This window comes from Hemicordylus capensis, chromosome 17 (genome assembly GCF_027244095.1).
Source record: "Hemicordylus capensis ecotype Gifberg chromosome 17, rHemCap1.1.pri, whole genome shotgun sequence".
Lineage (NCBI taxonomy): Eukaryota > Metazoa > Chordata > Lepidosauria > Squamata > Cordylidae > Hemicordylus > Hemicordylus capensis.
The window spans coordinates 13,796,496-13,805,347 of record NC_069673.1 but is presented as its reverse complement, the minus strand read 5'-3'; the positions used below and the strand labels follow the sequence as shown (position 1 = coordinate 13,805,347).

At 49.9% G+C, this 8,852-nt stretch overlaps 1 long non-coding RNA gene across 1 annotated transcript; it reads left to right on the top strand.

Moving 5' to 3' along the window:
* Positions 1 to 810: 810 nt before the first annotated feature.
* LOC128338817 (uncharacterized) lies at positions 811 to 6,689 on the top strand. Its single transcript, XR_008312704.1, has 4 exons — positions 811 to 1,499; positions 2,227 to 2,328; positions 3,078 to 3,730; positions 6,517 to 6,689. It is a non-coding gene; the product is annotated as an uncharacterized LOC128338817 (long non-coding RNA).
* The last annotated feature ends 2,163 nt before the right edge of the window (positions 6,690 to 8,852 follow it).

Below are 8,852 nucleotides of genomic sequence, written 5' to 3'. Positions count from 1 at the left end.
TAAAATGTATTCACACCTACTCTGAACGAAGACTTTCAACAGACCGGGTATGTGCAAACTGCCTCTAGAGCAGGGTCAGATCCTGCAAACAGGGCCCGATTCTGCAAACAGACCCCTGGAGAAGGCTCAGATTCCGCAACAAGGGCTGGATCCAGCAAATACCCCCTGCAGAAGGGTCAGTTCCTGCAAACAGGTTTGGATCCGGCGACTAGCTCCCGTGGGCAGCATCAGACCCTGCAAAATAGCCTGGTTGGACTGTGTAGAAAATATACTTTCCTAGTACGTGTGGATCGCCTTCCCAAGACTCCAAGAACAATCTCCTATCCCTTCTATGATTTCCCCCCCAGCCATTTTTTAATCAGCCAGATTTCTGAAAATGGCAACACGAGTTAAATTTGTGCCCCAGGTTTAGTGTCGTGCCAGCTGGCTTGCCTTTTGAAAGTGCATTTTCCTGGGATGGGCTTTGCAACGCCCACAAGTCTCTCTGCCACTTGACTCCCTTCCATGGTGTGTGTGGATTTTATGGACTTCTCTGGTGGGCGATGTCGGGGGAGTTCCTTGCAGCAGTCACCTGCCAGGCAGTCAAGGAGCGCCATGGGCTGCTTGTGCCGAGTTCAAAGCCGGCGTCTGATCTATTTTGGGCTCCTCGATTGCTCCTGGGGAATCCCACACATATTTGGAGCTTGCTTGCTGGGAGGCCGCATCCCTGGTCTCACGGCAGCACGATGCCTCCTTTATCCTGTGCGTGAGGAGAGCTTCCTCCAGACACAGCTCTTTCCCTCCTCCTCGGGCAAGTTGGGGGTTCCTGTATCTCCACGCTTGCCGTAACATGCGGAGGATGTATGGATGTGCTGTAAGTTAGGCCTGCCAAGGAATGAAGGTGTTGGTTTGGTGGGAGTAAAGTAAAGGTCAAGTGTGCTGTCGAATCGGTGTCGACTCGTGGCGCCCACAGAGCCCTGTGGTTTTCTTTTGGTAGAATACAGGAGGGGTTGACCATTGCCTCCTCCCGCGCAGTATGAGATGGTGATGCCTTTCAGCCTCTTCCTATATCGCTGCTGCCTAATATAGGTGTTTCTGACAGTCTGGGAAACATACTAGGGAGGATTCGAACCGGCAACCTCTGGCCTGCTAGGCAAGTCATTTCCCCGCTGTGCCATTAGGTGGCTAGTCATAATAGCACAAGAGTTGCTTTTTGGAGTTCTTGGATCCAACCTTCTCCTCCTCTGCCCCCTTCTTCCTTCTCCTCCATCATCAAAATTTATATGCCGCTTCTGAAAAAAAGCTACAAAGCGGTTTACATCGAGCAATAAATGAGATGGTTCTCTGCCCCCAAAGGGCCCACAATCTCTCAAGAAACACAAGACAGACTCCTGCAGCCGCCACGAGAGAGATGCTGTGCTGGGGTTGGATAGGGCCAGTCGCTTCCCCCATGAAAAAAAATGTAAGGGAGAGAAACAAGACAAGAAAAAGAAAACGTGGGAAACATAAAGAAGATACTGGTAAGCAATAGGAAGTTATTCTTTATCGTTTTCTTCCAGAAGACTCTCGGCACTGACTGAAGTTTAGACTTTCTCCTGTGCTGCTCGAGGGAGCGACAAGGATGCTCTGTTCCTTGTCTAAAGCTCCCGGGCGGAGAAGGATGGGGTTAGCCCCGCTCAATGCAGAAGGGAAGCTCAGGCCAGGGGAAAAAAAAAAAAAAAAGCTACAGATCCAGTCATGGACAGAACAGGAGGTGGCGCTGAAGCCTAAAGCAGATCCACAGAGCTGGACCATCATCAGCACCGATGCCTGATGCTCAGCTTGCAGGAAGGGAGAATCCTAAATCCACAAGCAAACAGAGAGAGGCAGGGATGTTGGGACTGTTCCTTTAAAATTTTATTTTAAAGACATTCTGCTGCACAGTCCAGCTATAGCAGCCGGGGGCATAGCAAAGTTGGAGAGGGCCCTGGTGGGAGAGGGCCCTGCCCCCTCAAGCCCCACCCCCCGTCTTCTCCCCCACCCCAAGCCTTCGCAGCAAAAGCAGTACAAGGACCTGGTGAAACAAAACAGTCTTGGCCTGTCTGCTCTCTCACGGCTGTGCAGATATTATCACACGCTCCTCCTGCACGTGGACACTTTTACGCGGGCATCGTGCATGCATTTCCACTGGCTCAGAAAGCTATACTCGTATTTACCTGAATAGAAAATGTCTCTGAATTTAAAACACCCCCCCCCTTAAAAATGCAGGTTGTCCCTGAATTGACCTCAGAGGAGGAGGACTCCGAATGTAAGCCGACCCCGAATTTCTAACATCAAAGAACTTGGGGAAACAAATAGCCTTGGAGTCAGGTAAATACAGTGTATTCTCTCTCTCTCTCTCTCTCTCTCTCTCTCTCTCTAAGCATTTCCCCACTGCGCCACTTACGGTGACTGCAGCTACTGTACTTTCCCTATAGCATAGGAGCAGCTGCAGAACGTGGAAGCAGAGACAGCTTGCCCTTTTTGTTTCTGTTGTGGAAATCAACAATAGATTTAGAAGATTCTTTTTGACAAGCTGCATCTTTCCAGAATCCAGATAATGTTTGTTTGTTTATTTGTTATTTCTCTATGCAAACCGCTTTGGAAACTTTTGTTGAAAAGCGGTATATAAATATTTGTTGTTGTTGTATGGAGTTCTTTTTGAAGCTTGAAAATCTTGTGCTACTTGGGTTTAAATGCATTTCAAATGTGAGTTTAAATGGGGCCATAGCTCAGTAGTTGAGCGTCTGCTCTGCATGCACAAGGCCCCAGATTCAATCCCTGGCAGCCTCTCCAGCCTTACCAGTGTCCCTTGGTGAAAGAATGAGTCCTAACAAGTATGCCTCTATTTTAATCTGGGAAATGTTGGAGGATATATGAATTTAGAAAATAGGGATATTATAAGTTTGCAGCGAGGCCCAGCAGACGACGTCTAAAATCTGCACTGTGGCCCAGTTGGCTGTTTGGAGGTTGGAAGCTTGGCACATGCAAATAGGAATGAGCAGGGGGAGAGGACTGGTTTCCTGGTGTGATGTCACAATGGCCCATTACTCCACCTTGACGGAGCCTTTTCTTTGCAGTTTTTCCTAGGCGGATGGAGCACTTTGGAGAGTTCTCTACCAAAGAAAGTGTTCCAGGTTCGTCCGTCCACCTCCCCTTCCCTCTCAGCTTTCTGGTGGTCTCTCCGCTGGCTGCACCACTGGAGCACTTCATGGGGAAGCGGTGGATAGATTTCTGCACACTTGCAGATATCTGGAGCATTATTATTTATACGGCACACTCAGTATATTCGGCACAGTACAGAGCAACAATTAAAAGGTCAGATCCATGCTCCCAAGGAGCTTACAATTTAGACCAGGGGGAGGGTGGGCAATCCAACATCGCAAGGAGAGAAGGGGAAAGAAAGAAAGTGTACCAGAACAGCACAGAGAGAGTAATGGGAAAGGCCCAAGGTCTATTTCCCCATTCCCACACACACGTTATTGGTAAACAAGGGAGCTATGAAGCCTACAGAATTACAGTGTGACCTCTCTCCATAGTGCCGTGTGAAATATGAAATAGGAGTTTTAATTACAAAACTTGGAGTGCATTGTATTTGCTTAATATTTAATGCGACTCTGCAATTTGCATCTTGAATACCGCTGTGCAAAAGGCTTCGGCTGGTGACCTGGTTCTCGGCAAGTTCTTTCCAGGCTGGGATGAGCCGTTCCTGGAGGAAGACGGGGATATGCCGGTGAGTGGCCATTCGAAGTTCTCTCACTTGTACTAAGCTTTTCTAAGGACACATTGAGCACAAATGCACAAAATCTCTGCCAGAGGTTCCGAGTGGCCACAGATAGGGTGAAGAACAGTCCTTACATCACTTCCAGGGAATGAGGTTTTATACCAGTGCTATTTCTGAATATAAGAGTACCTTCATCTGATGCTGCAACCTTGGAGAAGCCGCTGCCAGTCTGTGAAGGCAATACTGAGCTAGATAGACTAATGGTCTGACTCAGTATATGGCAGCTTCCCATGTTCCTAAGCCAGAATATAAAAATACAGCTCTGATTAAAGAGAATTTTAAAAACCAAGCATAATGTAACCATTAAAAAAAAAAATACAAAGCAGCAGCGACAGAGACAAGCATATAAAAGTCTGGGTAAAAAGCCAAGATTTTACACGCTTTCTAGGAACTATGTAAACTATGAGCTTGCATGTCAGACATTGTCAGAATGGAGCTTGGGGAAGTGGGGCCCCAGATGGACCAATGGTCTGACTTGGTATAAGGCAGCTTCCAATGTAACCACTAGAGAAGGCTTGCAGCTCAGTGGAGAAGCGTCTGGTTTGCGCGCAGAAGGACCCAAGTTCAGTTCTTGGCAGCGTCTTCAGGTAGGCCTGGGAAAGACTCCCCACTGAAACCTTGGACAGCTGCTGCCAGTCGGGGCTGACAATCCTAAGCTGGACGGACCAAGGGTCTGACTCAGTAAATGGCAGTTTCTTATGCTCCCAATTCCAGTGGAACTTGCCTTGAGTCATTTCGTCAGGATGACAGCCAATTATCACAGCCATTATCATGTACCCTGGAGAAGTTACTTTTAGAAAATGCAAGTGTATTGAAATGCGAGGGGGAAGAACAGGCAGGCAGGTACTCACTCCTGACCTTTGAAGTTAACTTGGGGGGGGGGGGAATGCCTCACCGAAAGGAGTAATGAACACCAAACTGAAACAGTTTGATAAGCAGCTACGAGCCAGGCGCTCGAATAATTACAGGTTGTCACCGGGACGAGATGGAAATCTTGGATGCGTTTATTACTTGAAGGCGCTGGTGGGAAGGCGCTGTCCTGGAACCAAGGGTGGTTTTTCGGCTCTGCTGTTTGATCTGAGCGTCAAGAAGGAAAGCCGTGGCAATTACTGAGCACGGAAAGGATTAAAAAAAAAAGCACAAAAAACTGCCTGCATTGCAACTGTGTGTAATATAGTAGCTCAGAGGAATAAGGGTCTGTCCTAACCGCAGCTGTGGGGCAGAGGCGTTGTGCTGAATGTGTGCCGGCGTTTGAAAGGGTGGCTCAGGACCTGAGAGAGACTGCTGCTCCTGATATGACTTAGCACGTTCTGGGACCCCCATTTAAGGTGCAGCAAGCTAGGCCTGCGTAGGATGCTGCCGTATACTGAGTCAGGCCCTTGGTCCATCCTGCTCAATATTGTCTGCACAGACCGGCAGCAGCTTCTCCAAGGTTGCAGGCAGGAGTCTCTCTCTCTCAGCCCTCTCTTGGAAGGTGAGCTGGTCTGGTGGGAGCAAGTATGAATTATCCCCTTGGCTAAGCAGGGTCTGCCCTGGTTGCACTTGAATGGGAGACTACATGTGAGCACTGGAAGAGATTCCCCTGCATGCTTGCAGGCTGAAGGTTCCAAGTTCCAAGTTTTGCCAAGAGAGGGCTGAGCCTGAGAGCAACTTTGGAGAAGCCACTGCCAGTCTGGGTAGAAAAGACTGAGCTAGATGGACCAAGGGTCTGATTCGGCATAAAGCAGCTTCCTGCGTTGGAGATGCTGCTAGGGAGGGAACTTGGAAGCCTCTGCATGCAAGCATTAAGATGCTCTTCCCAGAGTGGCCCCATCCCCTGAAGGGAATATCTTGCAGTGCTCACACATGGCGTCTCCCATCCAAATGCAAACCAAGGAGGACCCTGCTTAGCAAAGGGGACAATTCATGGCTGCTGCCACAAGACCAGATCTTAGCTGAAGCCATTCCTGAAGATTTCCTCCTCCTCCTCCTCATATTTTTCACAACATCAAGCCATTGAAATTCCCTCCTCATATTGTTCACAACATCAAGCCGTTTAAATTTCCAGGTTTGCTTTCCAGTGTCTCCTGGAGTGCGATGCCAATTCCTGGAGATGCCAAGCCAGACATTCTGGCTGGTTTCCTCCTCCTTCTGAGGAGACCCATCGGAAGGGAGATGCATGCCAGCTCAGCCCAACCAGTGCATACTGTTTTCTTCCCTGTTGAAATCTGCCAGGTTCTTCCTTTCATCATCTCCTGATTTAACATGAAGAAATAAACCCCACAACCATTTCCAGCCTGCACAGCTGAGGATAAAGGGGGGAACACACACACACACACACACACACACACACACACACACACACACACAGAGACAACCACCACGAAGCAGGCAAAACGCTTGGAAAAGTCAAGTATCTGTGCTCTTGATCGTTAAATTGATTTCTCTGTATCCTCCTCCTTGGCTCCTATCCCTCTGAGAACAGTAGATTGAGAACATTACGGCGTTTTCATTTCGTTTTGACACCACACCTTTAAAATTTCATGCTCGTGCGGGAGAGCTCGTCAAAGTGACAGATAAAAGTTGACATTAATCTCCGCGGTGTCACTTTGGTGACTGGCTGGGTTTGATTTCCCCATTACCCTATGGGATCATCAGTGACAATACAAGAATACAATTCACGCGAATTTGGTTACCTTGCGCAGGGTGCTGTCAAGACGCAGCTCCCCTGAGTGAGATTCTTTCATTTCCTGCAGATTAAGTCAAAAGCGGGCCTCGGAAGACCTCCGCACCGTGGATTCTCCACTGGAAAGGGCCGTAAAAATTCGTGTGTGCTCTCCAGCTCGGTGGTTTCTGTCAGGAAAGGCGGTTCTTTGCTCCGTCCTTGTTCTGAACTGGGTTCCCGACACATATGGCAAGTTGAACTAAGATGTCCCCATTTACAGCGGTGTCAGGTACTGTTGTGGGTGGAAACCCAAAGCCAGGGCTGTCTCTAGCTTTTGTGGGGCCCAGGGCAGAAATAGTTTGTGGGGTTTATCTCGGCCAATGTGGTGACAGCCCCACTTGATCGAGATAGTTCTGGACTTGCCTGGATGACTCTGCACTACCATGGAAACGTCTATTGTGAATATTTATCTCATCCTTTTCCTGCGGCTCCCCATAAGTGTGGGGGCCTGGATGACTGCGCTCCAATCCCATCTCTTGCAGACATTTCTGAGAGAAAACCCTGGCTCTGTGGTCTGGTGGTAGCAAGCCTGACTTGTCCCCTTAGCTAAGCAGGGTCCGTCCTGGTGGCATACGAATGGGAGACTAGAAGTGTGAGCACTGGGAGATATTCCTCTCGGGGATGGAGCCGCTCTGAGAAGAGCAGAAGGTTCCAAGTTCCCTCTCTGGCAGCATCTCCAAGATTGGGCTGAGAGAGATTCCCGTTTCCTTTATCAGAACAGCCCTGCTGGATCAGGCCCAAGAAGGCCCATCTAGTCCAGCATCCTGTTTCACACAGTGGCCCACCAGATGCTGCTGGAAGCCACAGGCAAGAGGTCTGTGCATGCCCTCTCTCCTGCTGTGACTCCCCTGCAACTGGGACTCAGAGGCATCCTGCCTTGGAGGCCGGAGGGGGCCTTTAGCCCTCCAGCTAGTAGCCGATGATAGACCTCTCCTCCATGAAATTCTCCAAACCCATGTTAAAGCCATCCAGGTTGTTGGCTGTCACCACACCTTGTGGCAGAGAATTCTACAAGTCGATTATGTCTTGTGTGAAAAAGAACTTCCGTGTGTTGGTCCTAGATTTCCTGGAGGGGCATAAAATTTCCTAAAATCTATGTCCCTCCTGGTGCATTTCCTGGAGGCCTCTCACTGGAAAGGAAACAGGATGCTGTGCTCGACAGACCCCTGATCCAACAGGACTCTTCTGATGTCCGAATTATCGCTCTGCTGTGCCCAACAAAGCTTCCATTGAGATGTTCCGTCTTCTCCCTCCCGGTGCAACCTTTCATCTGCCTTACGAGAAGGCACAAGCCGATGAAGAGCAGCAGTAAATGACTTCAAAGGCCTGAAAATGGTACATCGGGGCTTGCTCGCGGCCCGCTCCCGTTTGTAGGCTCGTGTTCCCGTGATCCCTTCACCCCCCCCTCCTGCCCCTGTTCTTTTTAATTAACTTGTCACATCACCTGCTGGAAGGTGACCTGTCTGCAGCTGATAGGAATACTGGCCTTCACCTGAGAGGCAGGTGGGCAGTGGAAGACAGAAAGCAGGTGGGACGTTGGTCTCGTGTGCCCCTGACGCCAGGCCTTTTTCGCCCAGGCGGTTCCTTCCTTCGGGTGTCTTGAGGAATCACTTCTAGGAGGCAACGAAACCAAACCTCGGCTCCCTTGACCTCCGACAGCCGATCCGAGGCACTGATAAATATTTCAAGCCGCTTGGAATCAAAAGGCTTGCCTGTCGTCAAGTCGGCTTGCCCTGAAGGTGGCTTTTGTTCCCGGTAGAGCAGATGCTGGCCCAAGAAAAGGGCGGTGGGGGGGGGACGACGGACCCCAACCCGTGCCTTCCTAAGAAGTTAATGGGGTCGATTATTTCAGGACAGCCAGGACTTTTGGGCTTTGGCACAGCGGGCCAGGAAACAGCTGCTGCCTGCCTCTGCAGATTCTTGGAGGCTGGGCTACTGATGGGCCGTCCGTTGGCAACGAGGCTTCTGACACCCTAGAGATTGCAGACGGCGGAGCCATCTGTCTAGAATGGGATGAGGCCTTAGCTCAGTGGCAGAGCATCTGTCTCAGGAGGTCCCAGACACCTGCCTGAAATCTTGGAGAGCTGCTGCCAGTCAGTGTTGACAACACTGAGCTGGATGGACCAAGGCCCTGACTCAGTAGGCAGCTTCCTGTGTTCTTCATGTGCATCCATAGCACAGCAGGAGAGCCCCTGCAGGCAGAAGATCACAGATTCAGTCCCTGGCAGTATCTCCAGGTAGAAGTGGGATACTGTTAAGGTCCCGGGCTCCCTGTTTTCACCCTTGAAACCCTGAAGAGTCGTTGCCAGTCAGTGTTGACAAGACTGAGCTTGATCAACCAGTGGTCTGTCTCAGTATCAGGCAACT